This window comes from Hermetia illucens, chromosome 2 (genome assembly GCF_905115235.1).
Source record: "Hermetia illucens chromosome 2, iHerIll2.2.curated.20191125, whole genome shotgun sequence".
NCBI classification, from domain to species: domain Eukaryota; kingdom Metazoa; phylum Arthropoda; class Insecta; order Diptera; family Stratiomyidae; genus Hermetia; species Hermetia illucens.
This window is the reverse complement of record NC_051850.1, coordinates 179660609-179682104: the sequence shown is the minus strand read 5'-3', so window position 1 is coordinate 179682104 and position 21496 is coordinate 179660609.

The following is a 21496-nucleotide window of genomic DNA, read 5'->3' as shown; positions in this document are numbered from 1 at the left end:
GGTAATTTGGGACTCCTCTTGTGAAAAACCTAGAGCTTGCATAATTCTTGAACGCAATTTAAAATATATATGTCTTTCAGAGTTCCTGGCCGGGCAGAGAGGCAGTCGTGGCATCGGGTACTTCCCAGGAGACGACATCCGGGTGCCACCCGGACAAGTCGCTAAATTAGTGAATTACTATGTGAAAAGGACGCTATCACTTCTCTTTGTTTGCAATGCCAACGCCTATCACGAACGGTCATTTTGGTGTAGAGGGAAATGAAATCTTGTGTGCTTTAGTAAAAGAGGGTTCAATTGTCCAGACCGAAACCAGCAATTGGGGTGCCAGTAGCATTGGCTAATGCTGCTATCAAAAACTGGGAAAAAGCTTCCCATAATGACAGGTGGCTGAGTCTTAATGCCGCTAAACATACCAAATTTCTCCCGTCAGAACCAAACAAGCATAAGGTAAAGTTGATCCTATCGAAAAGCAGGAAAAGAAGAAGAAGGGGGGGGGGGGAGGGGGCATTCTGACATTCCTTAATTTACTAGCTGGGCATATGTTCAAAATAGGAAAATGTTCCGTGGATCATTTTCTATGTGAGTGCCCCGCCTATGGACGGATCAGACATCAAATTTGTGGTGCTGATGTACTACAACAGTAGCGGGTAGTATGGCATCCACTAACAGAAATCCTGCGACACATAATCTATTCTACAGGAGAACCCAGTACAATACGCCACTAAGATGGCTTTCCCTCTCCCAACCTTAAACACACACAAAACCCCAATATAATTGAGTTTCAATCAAACAATGCTGTTAACATTTTTTAGAGCTTCTAGGGTCATATTTACTTGTTCCTTAAAAGACTTGCTTTCATTCTATTATAGCTCCACAGTATTTCTGTATTTTCATTTATTTTCGCTGAAGACCAGTACCTCAGATTAGTAGGACTGGGAAGGTTGCTTCATCAGTACTAATTTAACGATTTGCCAAGAATTTAAAAAAGGTCTACCACTACACAATAAAAAGATGGTGGAGGATCAGAGTTGGTTGTATTTTTTAGAAAATTCGAGAGTAAAACTGGCTCGTAAGTAGTCCTTTGTCCCTCCCCCTCGGACACCACCTTGTCGTGGTGGGGGAGCCTGTAGTAGTTTACTGCTACACTAAGGGTGTCCAAAATATGAATATGGAAACAATGGATATAAACTCTCCAAGTGGTAAGAAGTCACAGACTTCGAATCCACCCGCGACCATGAGCAATCATGTCGCGGCCGAGGCGCGGATTTTGGAGGCCTCACCACGTTCATATTTGCCTATAGAGCAATCTGTAGAAGCCATGCTTTCCGACTCAGTGGAAAGTTTGCATTTAGTGCCTACGGCGAAGTTAGCCAGAAAGGAAAGTACGGAAACTCTCAAATTGGGAGAAACTGGAAATCCGACTACGGCCGGCCCGTCCGCGGTACTACAGCCCAAATCTACCCGCAAGCGGAAGAGAAAGGCCTGGCAGAAGGGAACTTCGGCCACTAAGGAGGGGGGACTACAGGCTGAATCCTGCCTGTCAGAACCTTCTCCGCCATCCTTACTGGGAAGAGCGGAAGAACGGGAAGCTGGTGACGTGGACGCTACTGGTTCAACGCCAGTATGTGGAAATGGATCCAAGCGGTCCGAACACCGTGAACCTGGAAAGGCCCTAAGCCGACGGCAGAAGAGAGCACTGCTAAGGAAGATGAAGCACCTTGGGAATGAGGACATGGACGTGGCTGTACCACTAGGCGCGGTAACGCCCAGAGAAATCGGACGCAAGGTAGCGGAATCTCCGGCGGAAGGTGGGGATAAACTGGAAACCCCGGTAAGATCCACACTGGACGCACCAGACTCTTCAGTCAGCGGTAATGCGCGCAAGAAGCGTAAGACCAACACATCTGCTGTGGCCAACGCTTTATTGTGCTCCGCACCAGGGCTTACATCCACGCGTCTCGCGGGGATTAGGACCGGTGTGCCGGGAGGTGATCAAATCAGCGAGAGAGATCTCAATGAAGCTGGTCCCTCCCACAGGAATACGAACACGAAGGCGGGAAGGAAGAGGACGTATGCGCAAGCTGCGGCCTCTGTTCTGACTGCTGCCGTGGGAGTTTCCTCCAAGGATGGCAAAATGTCAGAGGGACAATTTACCATCCTCCAGGAATGCCTGTGGAAGAAAATGATGGAGCCTGGAACGAAGCCACGATTTAACGATCAAGGTTTTCGTGATGGGCTTCTACATTTGGAGTGCGCTGACGAGGCTGCCTTAAAGTGGCTCCAGCAGGTAATCTCAACTTTGAGTTCCGGCGGTCGGCCCAAGTTCACTATTGTGAACACTGAGCTACGCAGGACAGAACATGTCGGATGTTGGCTACCGGGCCCTCGAAGGAAGGCAGAGGACATCATCCGCTTGCTGGGTGAACAGAACCCGGGCATGGACTTTGGACACTGGAGGGTAAAGTTCATGAATGCCAGGAAGGACCAATCTACAAACGTGGAGGACTTCAACTTGGTATTCGAACTGGACCAACAGAGTCTAAATGTGCTCAGGGGAAGTCACCATATGGTGCTCCACTTTTTCCTATATAGACTGAAATTCAGTCATATCAGGAGACTGTAGGGCATCATCTCCATTTTGAGAGCGAAGAACAATGATGGTCTTCGACTTACACAACATAGAGCAAATTGCAGCATCTTCGGTGCGCTCTCCCACAATGGAGACGTGCGCGGAGGATAGTGCATACAGGGGCGGAACCCCCGTATGGGGGCTCGCAATGGGGAAGGGACTACAGAGTGAATCCTACCTGCTAGTAACTTCTCCTACACCTTCCAAGGAACAGGCGGAAGGAAGGGAAGCCAGAGACGTGAACGAAACTGACTTGATGCCAGTTCGAGTGATCGAATCTATGCAACCCGGACACCGCAAACCAAGTAAGGTGCTAAGTAGAAAACAGACGAATGCTCTGCGGGATGAGGTGAGATCTTTCGTGGATGAGAACATGGGAATTGCGGTACTCCCAAGTACGGCTTTTCTCAGAGAAATCAATCACGAGGGGATCGAGTCTCTGGCGGTACGGTGTGGGGGAAACCCCGTCATACGCGGACTGCCGCATACGCTTCTAACTGTTTTCTATAAGACAATAGACTAAGTTTATGTCGAAAAACATAAAGATTGGTCAAATCAACCTGCAGCATGCCAAAGCTCCCTCCTACCTGTTGGCAGCGAGAATGACAAAGCTACAGGATTTCCCCTATATCTTTCTGGTGCAAGAACCGTGGGTTCGATTTAACAGAATCTGTGGTATTGGATCAGTAAAGGGGGCTAGGATCTTCTACGACGAAAGATCCATAAGACCGAGAGCTTGCGTCCTGATGTCAAGACGGTTAGAGGCAACTATGCTGAGACAATATTGTTCCCAGGACTTAGCTACAGTCATCATACAATACCAGATAAATGGCGAGAGGAAAAACATCATAGTTGCCTCCGCTTATTTACCCTATGATTCTTTGTATCCTCCACCGACGCAAGAACTTAGGGATCTGGTGGCGTATGCAGAATCAAGTGGTCTCGAACTCTTAATAGGTTGCGATGCGAATGCTCAACATATTTGTTGGGGCAGTAGCAAATGCAATCCAAGAGGAGAGAAGCTATTTGATTTCATCACTTCAGCTGGTCTTATGACTGCAAACGTGGGGTGCGCCCCTACGTTCGTGGGACCGAGAAGAAGCGAAGTAATTGACCTAACAATCTGTACCCCAAAATTGTTAGAGTTGATTACAGACTGGCGAGTGCTAGACGAGGTCTCACTGTCAGATCACCGATATCTAGAATTCAATCTGACTATTGCGGGCGAACAGTCTGCAGTACAAAGACGGAACCCTAGGAAAACGGATTGGGCAAAGTTCAATGAACTTCTTGGCAATAAAGTACAGTTCCCTAGGCGACTAAGGACTCCTTTGGTGCTGGAAGATGAATTGAAAACTCTGAACTACACACTTTTAGAGTGTTATGAAGAGGCTTGTCTTATTTCCCGAGGCCAAAGCGGTAAAACAGTTCCTTGGTGGAACCGAGAACTGCAAAAACTCAGGAAATCAACCAGGCGACTTCTAAATCGTGCTTGCAAAAGTAACATGAACGAAGACTGGTTAAATTTCAGGAACTCACAACGTGAATATAAGAGGCTCGTGAGGTGCTCCAAACGAGACTCCTTTAGAGCGTACTGTGAGGAACTGGAAGGCGAAAAGGAGACTTCAAGGCTGTGCAGAGTCCTCAAAAGGGATGAGTCGGCCAAGTTGGATTCTCTTAGAAAACCCGACGGTACTTTCACGAACTCCAGACTGGACTCAGTACAGACCCTCCTGGAAGTACACCACCCCGGGGGAACGGGTGAGAGAAGTGGTAGGGGGAGAGTTGACGGTTCTTGCAACCCCTTCAACACGCAAGTGTTGCAAGAGGAACTGGAACACTGCGAAAGCGGTTGTTACCCTTGAAAAGGTGAGAGCTGCGATACTGTCCTTTGAACATTTCAAAGCACCTGGCATGGATGGCATCTATCCGGCAATGCTAAAGGAGGGTATGGAGCATTTAGAGCGACCTCTAACAAATATTTTTCGAGGATGTCTTGCTCTGGGCTACGTACCTTCTTCTTGGTAACAGGTTAAAGTAGTTTTCATACCGAAACCTGGGAAAGATGACTATTCTAATCCAAAGAACTTCAGACAGATCAGCTTGACTTCATTCTTGCTGAAAGGTTTGGAGAGACTGGTGGAGCGTCACATTCGTGGAAAGGCACTTAGGTCACACCCACTTAGTGAAAACCAACATGCTTACCAACGTGGAAAGTCCTGTGAGTCTGCTCTTCATTCTTTGGTCACAAAGATAGAGGATGCAACTTTGAATGGTGAGTACGCGATGGGGGTGTTTGTGGACATTGAAGGGGCTTTTGACTGTGCGCCTTTTCAAAAACTTTGTGATGCCGCCAGAGCGCATGGTGTTGATGATGCTTTAATTAAGTGGATCCATGCTATGCTAACGCAAAGATTGCTGTGCGCTGAGGTAGGGGTCGATCGCTACCTGACTACGGAGGCAACGAAGGGCTGCCCCCAAGGAGGTGTGCTTTCGCCGCTTCTGTGGAGTATGCTGATCGACTCACTGCTATGCGAACTGCAAAATTTGCCAATACACGCTCAAGCTTATGCTGATGACGTGGCTGTACTTGCTGTTGATCGGGATCTTGGAACGGTGTGTAGGAATATACAGCGTGCCGTTGATTTGATAGACAGCTGGTGCCTTAGACATGGTTTGTCAGTTAATCCAAATAAAACCACAATGGTTTTATTCACAAAAAGGAGAAAACTGGATGGACTTTGCCTCCCTGAGATGAGGGGTACTACCCTTCAACTCTCCGAAGAAGTGAAATACCTGGGGGTTACTCTAGATAAAAAACTTCTTTGGAACAAACATGTAGAGGTAAAGATGAAACGAGCTCTCACAGCTTATGGGCTGTGCAGACGGACCTTTGCCTCGACATGGGGACTCAGACCTCATGTGGTAATGTGGATATACGTTGCCATCATTAGGCCGATGTTCGTATATGCATCCGTAGTGTGGTGGGTTAAAGTGAGACAAAAAGGTTTTCACCGTAAACTAGCTGCACTGCAAAGAACTGTTTGTCTGGGTATCACTGGTGCCATGAGCACGACATCCGGCGCAGCTCTGAATGCACTACTCAATTTGCAGCCTTTGGATATATTTATTCAAAGCACTGCAATGAGAGCAGCTCATAGGCTAATTCGATTAGATCTATGGGAAAACAACGGATGTGGGGGGCACAGAGCATTGGAAGAGTTACTGGGAGGACTGAATCCAGTTCTTACAATGCCTTCCGATTCTCGTGTCCCCATACATCTGTTTGGTAGAAGATATGTAGTTACCCTGAAGCGTAGAGAGGACTGGGAAGACCCAGAGGAATGCGTGGAGGGATATACGGAAGTCTTCTACACGGATGGCTCAAAAACAGAAGAGGGTTCTGGAGCCGGAGTCTACCTCTCGAATAAAAACGAGAAGTGGGCTTTTCCTTTGGGACAATATGCAACGGTTTTTCAAGCCGAAGTTTATGCGATCCTAAGGGTGGCAAACTGGGTGATTGACGAGCGGTTGAAGGGCAGGCGCATCGCAATCTGCAGTGATAGTCAAGCTGCACTGAGGGCATTGAGCAGTCCTTTGATCACCTCGAAAATCGTTCAGGAATGCAGAAACCGTTTGAATTCTATGTCTAGATTCAATACGGTGGAACTACTCTGGGTACCTGGTCACTGTGGCATAGAAGGAAATGAAATTTCGGACGCTTTAGCGAAAGAGGGGTCAATCTCCCCTATGCCGGGACCGGAGCCAGCAATTGGGGTATCAGTAGCATTGGCTAAATCTGTTTTCAAAAACTGGGAACAAGTTTCCCATAATGACAGGTGGCAGAGCCTTAATGCTGCTCGACACACCAAACTTTTCCTGCCAGAACCCAACATACGTACCGCAAAGTTTATCCTGTCGAAAAGCAGGAGGACTTGCAGGTGTATTGTGGGCATTCTGACAGGCCATAATTCACTAGCTGGGCATATGTTCAGAATAGGAATTACCGAAGATGATACGTGTCCCTCCTGTAATGAGGAAGCGGAATCCACGGAGCATTTCCTATGTGAATGCCCCGCCTATGGACGCATCAGGCATCAAATCTTTGGTGCCGATGTTCTCCAATTACGACGGGTAGCATCACATCCACTAACGGAAATCCTACGATACGTTAACGAATCCGGAATATTCCGTTAGACGGGGGACGCGAGTACAATGGGCCAACACGGCCTGAGTGCTCAGAAGCTGTAGCTTCTCCCCACCACACACACACACACACACACAGTCCTTTGTCATTCCACTGAAGAACTCCACCGATGCAAAAATATTTCCGAGAAGAAACCGATGCTGGAAACAGCGTTGTACCTTGAAATACCATCTCGAAAAAATAGGAATGATGCATGCTGAACCACGTAAATGCTATATGTATATGTCTCCAGGTAGTGCAAGCATCAGGCCATCATTTAAGGGTTTTGAACATGAAAATAGGAAGGGGTATTTAAAGAAAAATTCAATCAGGTACTCTCCAGGGTTCAAAAGAAAAAAGCGCAAAGAGACAAGAGGCAACGACACGCCGCGTTATCAGAAAAACATCTGCCCAAAACTTAGGCGAGCACGAAGGGTGGAGGACCAAAAGAAAAAGTAGGGAAACGAAGGAAGACTTGATCACCAGCTCTGTTGATTAAGACGACCTTTGTGAAATGTCTTACAGAAAAGAATGAAGTAGAAAAGGCTATAAAGTGCGAATGTTTGGAAGTAATCAACACTCGGATTGGTATCACCTCTGCGAACTCCCGAAGCAGGAAACTCACAGTGATGGAAGTTTCGAAGCAATAAGCGAAGAAGGTTCTTTACAGTCGAAAAACCGGAATTAGTACGAATCCCGGCCACCGCAGCCAAATGTTTCAGATGTTCAGATTATGGGATCTGACAGGAGAACAACATGCCACAGATTCGGACTGGAGGCGGTGCCCAGTGTTCAGAGCAGAACTGAAAAGAGTGAGGATATGGTTGACATGATCAACATCCAACAGAAAAATATGCAGCAGAGTGTATCCGTCCATGAGTTGCTGATCTAAAACTCATCAGTACCGAAATAGCTTCATGGCACCCCATCATGTTCGGGACAGCACTCACCTTAGGGTTCTTGCCCATGGCCGAGAGATGGCTTTTTCTAGATTCGGTATTTTAGGGTAAAGTTTTTCAGTGCCCATGTAACACCGAATGAGGCTGCGAGGGAGGCATTCCTGACATAACCTTCGCGTCAGGGTCACTGGTGGTTGGTTCCGGTAGACCTCCCAATGAGCGATGATCCGTAAATTGCCTTCCGTCCGTCTGTCCGTCTGTCTGTCTTTTTTTGGTGAGGAGGTGGAAATCTTCAAAAGACATTGGTCTGGACACACTAGTGTGTGGGATTTTTACCCACTAAAATCACCAATGCCTCCCTCCCTGCCCCGCGGAACCACCCCAAGGTATTACATCACGGGGCGGAATCAGCTCATTCTAGCTTAATCATTCTTCGCGTATCATTATAGTATCAATTATAGATTACCTGCTCTAATATTTTCCCCACAGTGTCCAAAAGACATAATGGTCTGTGTGAGGATGGTTCACCTGGAGGTTTACCAGGCTTAGGCAGAAGTACCAACTTCTGCCGCATCCATACTGCTGGAAATATTCCCTCGGACATGCTCGCTTCGAACAACTCAGCAAACGTGTTCGGTCTGGATTTCACGGCAAGCTTACGGGCCTTATTCGGTACTCCGTCCAGGCCCGGCGCTTTGTTTTCTCCTATTCTACCACAGATCTCCACATTCAGAGGTGGTTGGAATGTGTCGATGCTCTCCTCTTGCTGGGGGAATAACCCCTGGATGATTTTCAACAAGAGGGTGGGTCACGTGATCTGCGGAGATGAACGGCCTCTGAATCGTCCCAACACGATTCCATAAGCTCTCCCCCACCGGTTTACGTCCGCTTCTGAGCAGAACTCCTTAAAGCATTTTCTCTTGCTTCGCTGAATGGCGAGCTTGAGGGTTTTGCGAGCTGCCTTATAGGTGCACTCTTTTTGCCCCTCATCGACTCTACCTACTGCCCTCTGAACCGCTCTTCTGGCTCGGTGGCATGTTGATCGAAGACCGGTCAGTTCATCATTCCACCAGTAGTTTGGCCTTCTACGGGGGAATGAGCACCTCCTAGGCATGGATGCGTCACATGCCTTGGCGATGCATTGAGCCAGATGGACGGCTCTTTCCGTAGAGGCGCCTGTTTTATCAGATTGATATAACCACACGTCTACAAAGGTCTGCTCATCCAAAGATTTTTCAGATCAGCCTGAAATCTTTTTCGGTTTCGGGAATGATAGCTTTTTGCCCTGTGACCCGACACATGTCTCAAAGGAGATTGCCTGGTGATCGCTGTGGGTGTAGTGTTCGATAACGCACCAGGACATTCCACGTGCCAGCGCAGGGCTCACAAAGGTCAGGTCTACAACCGAGCCTGACCCCCCTTTCTGAAAGGTGCTGACAGCACCTTCGTTAGCCACAACTATGTCCCTCTGCGCAAAAGCTTCTAATAAACTGCGCCCCCTAGCATTTGATTCTCTACTACTCCACTCTAGGGCCCAAGTATTGAAATCACCAGCAACTACCTTTGACGAAGTCCCCTTGCGTCCGGAATAAGATTATCAAGCATTTGCTCGAATTCAGACAGTGTCAAACTTGGTGGGGCGTAGCAGCTGCATACATATACACCAATTACTTTCGCCCACACAAAGCCACTGGCTGCCTGATTTTCAGTACATTGTATGGCCTCTCGACCATAAGCCCATATCACTGTTCAACCAGTCGAATCTGTGACCCTATGAACTTATGATGCAAATTTCCATTTCAGATTCGAACGTAGTCTGCTCAAGTAAATCCTGAGCGACCCTGCAATGATTGAGGTTTATTTGAATAAACCTCATTTTCTCATTGCAGTGAGCGCCTTCCTAAATTCCGGACATTTACTACTTCCGGTAATATGCCGGTTATCTTGTCCCTTTTTTACTTCGCACAATACGCATTTTGAGTCAATATTGCACTCTCTGGCCTTTCTCCCCACAGCTTCTGCATCGTTCGGATTGATCAATGCTGCTTGTGCATCCCTTCGCGATGTACTCAAACATGAGGCATTTAAAGCAACTATTTAGTGAAGTTTGTTCTATTAAGCCGCAGACAACCCATCCAATCCGAACTTTTCCGGCCGCCAACAACATCTGCGCTGCCTCCGCCAGTACTCGTATTGTGGCCTTTTGAGTACCACCATAAGCTAAACCCACAACAGACTCCTCGGTAAGTTCTTCCAACTTGAATTGCCCCTTCAGAGTAGTACAAATCTCTCCTTTCGATATCACTTCATCGGGATCCTTACATTTTATGTAGATGTCGTATTTTTAGGTACGTACTGCGGTATTCTCCTCAAGTGAGCTTTTCACTTGAGTGCGAAAGCCATCAGTTTTTCCTACACTGGATCTCTTCAGCTCGAACATGAGCTCCCCTTTCTGGGTTCTTCGGATTCTGTTCATATTTGCGCTCAAATCTTTTAGGTCGGGATCAGCTGTGACCTTTCTGAGTATCTCCGCGTAGTACAGATTGCCCTTACTGGAGATAACAATCGGATCTGGACGAGTTCGCACTTTTGTTTTTCCTTTCGCTTTTTTGTTGGTAACCTTAGTCCATTCATCGTTTTCGTTCGTCTTGGGCTTCGCAAAACTGGTCGACTTCCCTACATTTGTTGTATGCTTTCCTCCTTCTGAACTATTGCAGGACTGGTTTTACAGTCCTGTCCGCTTTTTCCCCCCTTAGGCGCCTGCTGATTATTTAAAGGATCCCCTTCTTTTTCAAGTACTCGTTTATTTCGCCGTCATTCGATGGTAGTACGGTTAGACGTCACTTGGGTCGCATGTGACATTGTTGGCACAGCGGGGCTCGGCGTAATGTCTTGTTAATGGTGTTCTCTGTAAGGTCGTACTTCGCTTGAACACCTCCTTCTCCAGATCCAAATCACTTGTACCATTATATGCCAAGGTGGTCAAGTTGTCCACCACAGAGGCACTGCGCCTGATGGGAGATTTGGCCACCCCTCACAGGTTCGTCTGTCCGTCTGTCCATCTGTTCGTCTGTCCGTCTGTCCGTCAAAGAAGCCTGCTGGATTGGCCAACCTCAGTCATAGCTTGGCGACAGGTGGTTTTTGTGGGTAAAAGTCCCACAGTCTCAGGGACCGTGAATCTTGAGTTTAGTCTTTTGAAGATTTCCACGTCTGACAAAAAAAAGCTCTGGAACCTTTCAAAAGAAAAATAGGTTAATGTCAATATATGCCAAGCAGTCGGCAATTTGCCAAACTGCTGATTAGCAAACTTTTTCAGTGGCTTGTCGTGAGTCCAATAGGCAGATTCAAGGAATACATCATGTTCTAATATAAAACCACACGTCTGCCGATAGCAAGCAAAATGACCATGTCAGTAAAATTATTTTCAAACTTTTTTGTCGCCTATCTATCGAATTAATAAGCGCCACCATGTCTCCGGACTAGGATGCTCTCAACCAACACTACAACTTGGAGCATTACGTCATGTGCATGGTAGAATTAGCTACAAAAGGGATGGTTGTCCTAATATAACATTATTGAAATTGGTATGACACCCTTTCCCTCATTTTTTGCTATGCATTGATGCTTGGCTTTCACAAGTTTGTTCTCCCGGATACCTCATTCTATATCTGGTGCGAAATATAAGTGGGTCCTCAAGCATGCTAATGCGAAATTTGAAAATATGAAACTGTTATTCAGGTGAGTCAAACAACCGGCTATCTTGACCATGCTAAATAGTGACTAGCAGGGAAGATAACGAGTTCATAATCCACCTTGAAGAATCAAAAGATCAGTCCAACCCAGTTGGATTGAATGTGACGTTTTGTCCATTCATATGGATAGTATCCACGGATTGCTTATAACGGCTCTATGGTCTGTTAGTGTGCCATCTCAGCGGCACTTCTCACCTTCTAATCCTCTTACCTCCAGCCATAACTAGTTATACCGACTACAAACATTACATAAATCCAAACATTGATCGAGGAGGATCAATTTGTCAATGGCAAAGCTCTAGCATGATTTATGGGTTTCAACATCAGCATTACCATGATCCGAGCCAACGTGCGATACCATGTAATAAAGCCGCGATCCGAAACTACAAATTACCATTGATTCGAAGTAGATCCGTGGAATCATTAAACATGCATCGTTTCCATTTGCAACATCGACTCACTGTAGGACTCTCATATAGTCTTGAAATTGGCACCGTGTAATTGTCGGGGTATTCGTAAAGAAATCAAGTTCGCTCCGGTTGCCAAGATCTAAAGAGGCAGTTGCCAATTTTTTACTCCTTCTATGACTTTACGTGATCCCATTTCATGGGTTAAATGTTTTTGGGTGGAGGTGATGCTATTTTCAATTTAATCTGTTTTGTGTTGATTGATCGTTTTAGAATTAGGTAGCTAGCTACCAGCGAAAGTTGCGATTCATTTCGACCGTGAGTCATTCAGATACTTATAATAGCGGAAAAGATACTTTGAAACTGAATTTGTAGAGACAACAAAATGAATAATGTGGCGACCACACGGCTCTTTTCAAAAATTTGTTAATATCCGGTCGGGATGTCAGGATCTTTCCAAGAAGATTCATGATGGACAGATACGTAATTATCTCCAGGGCTAAAAAATGTCTTCCAAGCTAAAACTAAGAGAAGTAATCATTAGGGGAACCAGATATTCCTATAGTTATCCTCTTAGGTAAGTTGGACCCAACTGAACAGTGGAGTTGATTGTCGGGGCATACTCTTTTGAAATGTGATCGCTAATTTGCATTTTTTGTCCTTCTCTGTGTAAATATGTTGATTTTAGTAGTTGAAATCAACACCTTGAAATTGTATACATCCAGAAATGCAAGGGCAGCCGCTGGCATATGAAGGCTGATGATCCTCTTTTCCCTTCACAACCAGGTTTTCTCCAATAGTAAAAATTCACACAAATTCTGAGTTGAAATTTATATCTAAAGATACAAAAGGAACAAATCAAGTATCATAAATTCAATTGGATTTCTAATTTATTTTCATCCCTAAATTTGCCTCGCCCATGCTCATTTGCATGCACCTTGCCACCATACTAAAAACTGATCCTTTTCGATGATGCCCTCCCTGGCAAGTGAAATAATATCCGAACATCAACTTCAACACTTCGTAAAAGTCGCGCGAATCTCCTCAATCCAGATCAGCCTCTTTGACCTGATCGTCTTGAAATCCAATTTGCATTTTTGTCTGAATACTGGACACCTTTCCTGCGGGAAGTATGCACTTTTGTCGCTGCACTTTTTCTCTCGAGTCAAATGCAAGAAATAAAATCTTTTTATGGAGAATTAGTTTTGCTTACTTGACACCGTCGATGGACCGGTTAAATATATAATTTGCGTTGGCCGCTTGGTTTGTCCGGCGAAGACATACAAATTGCATACTTCGAATTTATTGACGGAGAAGTTGACATTAAAACTTGGAGGAATTCGGAAGAATTGTTTGTTTGTGGCACAGTCTTCGGAAGGTAAGTAAAGGCACTTGGCAGGGAGTAACTGCGAACGTGAACGTGTTACTGGAAAGAGGAGCTGGGTGGCAAGCTAAAAGTTTGCCTAATTGGCCATAGATAGAAGCTGATTTGTGCTCTAACCTTATCACCTGGAAGTGGAAATCCACACCAGGTTCCAGCAGTGTATGGGATTCTCACCCACTTAAAACACATCCACTTTCTCCTTATTCCTTCTCTTCGCAGGGAGAGCTGCGCTTTCACCTTTCGTTCTTCGCGGTCTCCTTGCGGGCTCCCCTTTCCAAGCTCATCCTGAATATTTTTGATTGCGGAGTTCACGATACACCAGTCTCCCTCCCACTTCAGTATTTCCCAACAAAGGGAATCATCCTGGCGGGAATTACGTCATTATCCACTCCTCAATACGGGGAATCAAAATCTTGGTTCACCGACTCCTCTGCGAGCCATACCACCGTTGCTTCTACTTTTCCACTTTTGTCGTGCCGCCCTTCGATATTCAGTATTCTTTTCAAGTAGATTTGTTGTCCTTTTCTCGTACAGACAGCGTGCCTCACTTGCCAGAATGTCCTTCGGGATAATTCCCGCAATAACACACACTGCCTCGCCTGAGATTATTCTGAAGGCGCTGTATACCCTTAGCACCACTAAGCGGTAAGTTATCTTTATTCTCCTCTGATTACCCTCACACGCTAGTGCTTCCCCCCGAATGGGTGACCCATAGAATAGTGTGGAGCGAACCACTTCGGCTACAAGTAATCTGCCATTGTATCTTGAGCCTCCAATGTTAGCATCTTCCGCGCTAACGATCGGCTGGTTTTCGCCGAAATCTCACAGACATACTCCAAGTGTCTTTTGAAATTAGTTTTAGCATCAATAATCACGCCCAGGTATTTGATAACCGCTTCTGAAGTGATGCTGTAGCTAACAACACGAATACCAACCGTATTCCTCTTCCTACGGTTGGTAATCAAGACCACCTCCGTGTTTTGTTCTGTCAGGTCAAGCTGAACTATCTCCAGCCACGCTTTTATGGTACTAATGGTTTCGTTAGCGTACACTTCAACGTCTACATGTTGTTTCGGACGCAACCGCGTCTAGATCATCTGCGAAACCGATAATTGTGGCCTCCTTTGGCACAGGAAGGACAAAGAACCCACTATACATCATATTCCAAAGGAGAGGACCCAACATTTAGCCCTGTGGTACTCCTACTGTGATGGTGTACTGCTTGGATCCCTCATCGGTAACGTACCAAAGTGTCCTCTCCGAAAGATAACTTTCGAGGAGCTTGGTCAAATAACTAGGGGCACCCGTTTTAGCCAGTGAGCTTCCTAGCCACTCCCAGTTGGCTGAATTAAAACCATTTTTGATGTCCAACGTCACCACGGCAAAGCATTTAATTAATGATGCCTCGCGCCAGCTTCGAAACATCTATGCCGTCGATCGTTAAGTAGGCTCGTCGAAATCCAAACTGTCGCTCCGTCCTTTTATTCGATAATAGGGAAAACTCTATTGTAGATGGCTCTTTCGAGCATCTTTCCTACCGTGTCGATAGGGCAAATCGGCCGGCATTATGGTGGATGTCTTGGTTGCTTATTGGACTTCGGAAGCAGAAATAGTTTAGTAGAGTAGACTTTCACCGAGCGGGGAAAATTCCTTCTACCATGCATATTTCAGATACGTCTAGTCTGGTCTTACCAGCGAATTTAAGAGCTCCTTTTTTTTCTTGGCAGGTTCTTCTAGCTCGAAAAGCCCGCAACTTTGCGATTTCTTCCTTCCACCAATAGTTTGACCGCCTTTTTTGCGAACCCCCCGCCGCCTCGGCATAGCAACGTCCCATACTCTCACTATGGCTCCCATCATTTGCTCAACTTTTTCTGAAGTTGCACCACCGGAATTGTTGCCCCCCAATAGCATCTCTAAGAATGCATCTTCATCAAACTTTTTCACGGATTTCCAGCTCCACGAGAACGAGCATCGCCGCAGGGCCCATATTCCATCTAGAAGAAAATTGTCTGGTGGTCGCTATGAGTATAATGCTCACTGACAAACCAAGCCATTCTCCTCAGTAGTGCTCACATATGACACATTGACTATTGACCCCGACCCTGTTCCACGAAAGATGGACACATTTCCCGTATTCGCAAGTACCAAGTCTAGCTCCTCGAAAGTCTTGACTAGGATACGGCCCCTGATGCTCGTAGTTCGTCTGGCCCAATGCACAGCCCACAATTTGAAATCACCCACTTTCACCTTTTGCGTCATCATATGTCGCTCTTGCCTTTCGTGCAGAGAACATACCAGATATACTCACTATTGACGCTCTTTCCGATATCGATCAGGAGCAGATGAAAAGGTTTAAACTACATGCCCTGTTTCCAAATTATCTATGGTGATGGTGGTATGGTGATAATATTGACAATTCCGGAGGATCTGGAGTGGAAACCAGTATGTTCCATCTCGATGAAGCCTTGGAGATGTTCCTATATGCTTTCCAGGATTATTTGAGCTGTTACAAACATGTGACGGTAGGAAGCATGCAATTACCCCACCAATTGTCGCGCCAATATGGGTGCGCTTTTTTGGAATCATAACGACCATCCAATTCTTCTTTTCTCTGGGAATGGTCTCGGCTTCTGCAGGTAAACCATGGAGATAACCAGCTTCACTCCGTTTCGGTGCATGACTGGCCGTAATTAAGAATTTAATCTATAAGAGGAGGGGCTTCACCGCATGTTGTACGGTTGAGAACCGTGGTTAAATGTCCTTTCCACCTCTTCAGTTTTTGTGGAAGGGGAGTCTACGGTGAACATCCTTCACAGGACCATTAAAAGATTTGTAATCGCATGCAAGTTCTTCCATTGCGGTTTTGAAATCATTGCAATCTTCGTCAGTTCCCAGTTCCCTAACCAACGCAATAATAAAATTCTTCTTGTCGGAGGACACTACGTTGAACTTCCCGGAACTTCGCACGGTATCAGAGTTCGAACGCAATGACGCACAGCGGTCAATCTCATCCATTCACCAATCCGGTCCTACGATTTCGCAGTCAGCTAGATTTTCCGGCGCCTCTTCGAGACGTGACTCATTACCTACATAGCACCGAAGGAAAGACCGTTTCTGATGGAGGCCCAATCCTCATCGATATTCTCAGGCGAGTTACTCATTATTTCTGCCGTCCGATCAGCAAGATTGCGAGCATTCACAATGGCGTTGTCTAGGAGCTTGCGAACATTCCAACTTCCAACTGAATTCCAAACAATCGAACGCCATTTGCGATTGGCAAAGTCGTTGTTGCCACTTAAGTAGGAGCAAGGTTTCAAAACTTGCAGGCTGCTGGCCCAAAAAGCATATCCCCGTTAATCACTTCTTCGTTAAGCAGGGAATACTTTCAGCGATACCTAATACCAACCCAGCTCCATTGGGAGAGTGGAATAGGAAACTAGCTAATTTTCCTTTAAATGCCCTTCCAGTAGTAACCCAGATCCGCATGTAAACTTAACATCGCAGTATCGTCTGCAGAGGTTCCTGCAGTGGGTAGTCCACTAAACCTGCTGTATAGATGAGAAAGAGTATAGGATCGAGACAACTTTCCCGTTCTTAATAATAATAATCACTGGCGCAATAATCCAATTGGATCAGTGCCTTGAAGTGTGTTAGAGCACTTCATTCAAGACCGTAACCGTACACTACAGGGTTACACTACCCTGTAGGAGGCAATGTGGTCAGCACTGCGCTCACCCGAGATTATCACTCTGATTTGACTCAGGTACTCATTCGCACCTGAGTCCCACTGCCACCAGTAAGCCTTGTGCTCTTAACCACTCAGCTATCCGGACATCTTGGTAAAGAGCGAACTGCCGACCGATGCAAGCCGGGACACATTGGCAGTCCCCACAGCTGTCGACAACTCCGTGTTGGCGTCGACGAGGTGATGTGAGCATAGCTCTACCAACGTGGTAGTTGTGATGTGCATCAGGAACCAGCCCCTTCGGGACACTTGTCGGGTAGTGTGTAATGAACCCATATTAGTAAACCGCGTTGCCCCGAGCAAGCGCTGATCTGTCCGTAAGTTCCGGGATCAACTAATCTGGGTATATCCATTCCTGATTATTGTGGCCAACTCCCTTTCACACGATGCGCTGGTGAAAACTTAAATGACGAATGCAAACGAGGAGATTGTGGGAATAGAAAATGAGTTGACTGCTTTTACACACTGCACGAAAATGCTTCGCTTGAGACAGCGCCTAGCGAAGGATACTGCAAGGGTTGAAACACCTGACAAGACATCGGGATGCGCAAAAACAAAAAAGAACGGCAAAATGACGCAGCACCCTGCAACGGAGGCGACAGCCCAGACAGTACCGCGCAGCCCTATAGTTGCGAAAAGAGGCACAGGGGAAACTGCTGATACTAACCAGATAATTTCGAATGTAAGCCGGGTGGGTGCGTTTACCGAATACTCTGGCGAAAGCTGAAGAGGAAAGGCTTTTTAAGAAATGCGCGGCAGTTGTCAAGCGCATGTGATCTGCAACGTTCCTCCAGAGAAACATCGCCAAAAGGGTGAAAAACGGGCTAATGGAGCTGAGGAGCTCCTGGACAGAATTTCGTACTACAGGCAAATATGGGGAGTAAGATAAAATCTACGCAAAGCGGAAACAACCGCGCCTTGCGATGAAAACCCCGCGGGCGCTAAACGCAGACAGCCTGTTGTACAGCGAACTGGTTAAATCCGAAAGGAGGAGGGGGCATCTGACTTTCCTCAGGTCAAGAGGGACCAGAGACAACAACATGACACGTCATCAGAAAAACCTCTGCTTAAAATCAAGGCGAACACAAGGAATAGAGCACCAAAAGAAGAGGTGGCGGACACGAAGAAGGACTAGACCGCCAGGAAGTCCTCAGTGAAATCCGTTACAAGATCAAGCCCGAAGATAGCGGAGCGGAAGCGTCTTTTATTCGAAAAAGGAAGGGTGGTGGGGTTTTAGTCGGATTAGGCCAGAGGACAACAAATAAAGTTATGTTCTGTGAAGCAGTCAAGGTGCTTCTGGGAGAGAAAGCTTTGCTTTGCCTGGAACCTAAGTGTACTCTAGAAATTCGAGACGTTGACCTTGCCTCAGAGAAAAGAACGAGGTATTGTAGAAGAGGCCATCGAACACGAATGTCCGGAGATAACCAAAGTTCGGATTGGTATGCAAAATCCCGAGGTCAAAAACTCGCTATGGTGAAAGTTGCGGAGCAATGCACGTGGAAGCTATTAAATAATGAGAAAATCAGAATAAAAAATCCAGGCCGTCCCAACCAAATGTTATAGATGTTCGGGTTATGGGTACATGTCTGCAACCTGTCGGGGATCTGACATGCCGCAAATGTGGTCAGGCGGGCATAAAGCGAACAACTGCAACAAAAAAGAGAGTTGTGCCTTATGCATTAACCGTGGCGCGTCTGATGAGAATGTTCCGCACACTCCGGGCTTGGGGTAGTCTCCAGTCTTGAGAGCAGAACTGGAAAGATCTAGAACGCTGTCAACATAATTCGCATCCTATAAATCAATATGTACCGGAGTACAACCGCTTACGAGTTGCTAGCGCAGTTCGTTGCGGGTATCACAGCTGATTTTGTGCTCATCATCCTTAGGGTTCTTGCCCATGGTTGAGGGGAGGGTTTTGTCTGGATTCGGTGGTTAGGGGTAATGTTTTTCAGTGTCCATCTAACACCGAAGGAGACGATGCTGGACTTTCGACGCAGGCTTGATGCTGTGGAGGACGCTATCTTAGGCAAAGGGAAACGGATCCTAGTCGGGGGTGACTTCAATGCTAGGGCACTTTAATGGGGCTTGCCTTACCCAGACTTAAGAGAGAAACGAAATCTCGAAATGGCGGCGAGAACAGGACCTGCAGTTTTAAATACTGGATCCACCCAACGTTGTGGTGCCCAGGCAGCGAGGGAGGGATTAGGGATATAACTTTCGCCTCAGAAGCCTTCGCCTTCGAAGTGGTCTTTTATTGTTTTTATAATGATGCCAAAGCTCAAGGGACGCCCTTTGATGCTATAAAGCTACAGCATAGCCTAAGCGAGGATGAAGGAAATTAGGGTTTAGAATGCTGAAGGGGTTGAGCGTGAAGGAAGTGGCGATGCACTTTTTGCCTAAACATCTGTCTGTTGTGGTCAGACAGGAAGACAGAAGTTGATAGTCCGTTCCACATTCGTATAGTTCGTGATAAGAAAGATTCGTGGTGTTTCAGGATGCAACTAGCAGTGACCCTTAGAGTATGGCAATGCGGTTACTTTGCTGTACAAGGGATAAGACCTAATATTTCCTGAGAGCAGTGACCGTTATAATAACGATAGAGGAGAGAGATACATCCAACATTTGGTCTGTGCTCAAGGGGGTCAATTTGTTGTGTCATGCTCCCATCACCAATGAGTTTAATACTCTTCGTTGAACTTTATCAAGAGCAGACAATGCAGTTATACCTGCATCCGCCCAAATATGAGAGTTGTATTCGAGTCAAGGTCTGACGTGAGTCTTGAAAATCGGCGCTTGGTCGAATGTTGGAAAATATTTGTTGGACCGTTTCAGTAACCCCAAACATTTCATCGAATTTTTCGCAATGCCGAAGATGTGGTCGGTCTAGCTGAGCTTACTAGAGATGTTAATACCCGGTATGTTGGGTGAGGGTGAGACGGGAATATTCCCATCATCGACAAGAATAGATTGGGAGGAGGGGGAGCGCATAATTTATTCGAAATGAGAGAACATTGGGTTTTAGAAGCATTGGACTGAACACGATTTGCTTTGCCCAAAGCAATAATAGAAGATATGTCCTCATTCAATGCCTCAAACATGCGCTTCCGGTTGACACGCAATGTACTACGACGAGAGTTAGCCAGCGAAGCAAAAGAATTCGCGAAGTCAAGGATGCTATCATAAGCAAAGCTGTGGATTGGACTGAAAGTGCTACTTTAAAGGTCATTAACGAAGATGAGAAAAAGGATGGGTGACAGGACAGTACCCCGGCATACCCCGATTGAAACAAACTATCGATATGCGCCACCCCGGCGCTCTTGCTGTGCATGGTGCGTTGCGAAGGTAAACCCCGGCAGTCTTGTCGAAACTCTTGAAAGAGGTAGGGTTGCGCTGGAGGGTACCTGGGGTGGTGGTATTGCAGCTGACACAGTCGTTAATTCAGTTATGAACCTGATAACGATGGCCTGCGAAGTTTTCATGCCTAACAGGGCATCGAGTCGTGGCAAACGTTCTATGTATTGTTGGACGACAGAAATTTAAGAGTGTCATAGACTTCGCCGGTTAACACAACGTCTAAACGACCGGGAGGAGGCATGCATCATAATGACTGAGTGCTGATCAGCCAAAAAAGGACCCCCCAGGGTAACTAAGAGGAGCAAAGCTAACTGCTGGCAGGATCTGGTCGACGAGGTGAATGGAGACCCTTGGGGACTTCGTTGCAAACTGGTAACCCGCAAAATCGGGGCTCTGCAGAAAACCGTTTCACTTAAAGCCAAACAGATGGACCGCATTATATGGGCACTACTCCCTGAGCACCCTGTACGGAATGGTGAAGTCAGCATGGAGGACGCTGAGGAATGCCAGATTTTCTCTAGCAAAGAGTTGGAACAGGCAGCCCCCTCCATGAAAACCAAGAAGGCGCCAGATCTCGATGGTATCCCAGCAGAGGTACAGAAACTGCCGTTTCAACATCGGCCAGTCCTACTCCTCGGCGCATTCAATGCGTTCCTGAAAGAGGGGTATTTTCCCTCCTTCTAGGAAGTTGGAGATGGCTTGCGCTGATCATCAAAGCGAAAGGCGACCCTGAGTTGCTGTCTTCATACCACCCACTTTGTATGCTTGACACTGTTAGGAAAGTGCTCGAAAAGCTCATCAGAAGCAGACTCGCTGAAGCGTCTAGCAGGCGACGTCTTCTGTTCAACGTAGTTTGTCCTGCTCTACGGTGCAGAGGTATGGGTTGACGCTCTTAGCAGGGAGACATATCGTAAGCATCTCCCGTCAGTACAGAGGCGGAGGAGATGCTGAGGAGCGTTCACAGGTGCGTATTACGTTCGGGTTCTTCTCGTTGCAAGGAAGAAAGAGCTCGATCGGTGGAAAACGCGATGGCAGAGGGTTTCTTGAACTGATGGTTCGCTTCCTCGTCTTTCTTCCCGTTGTTGAAAAGAAATCCCTGATTGGAAGGCTCCGCGTGGCGGGAGAGTTCAACGGATAAGC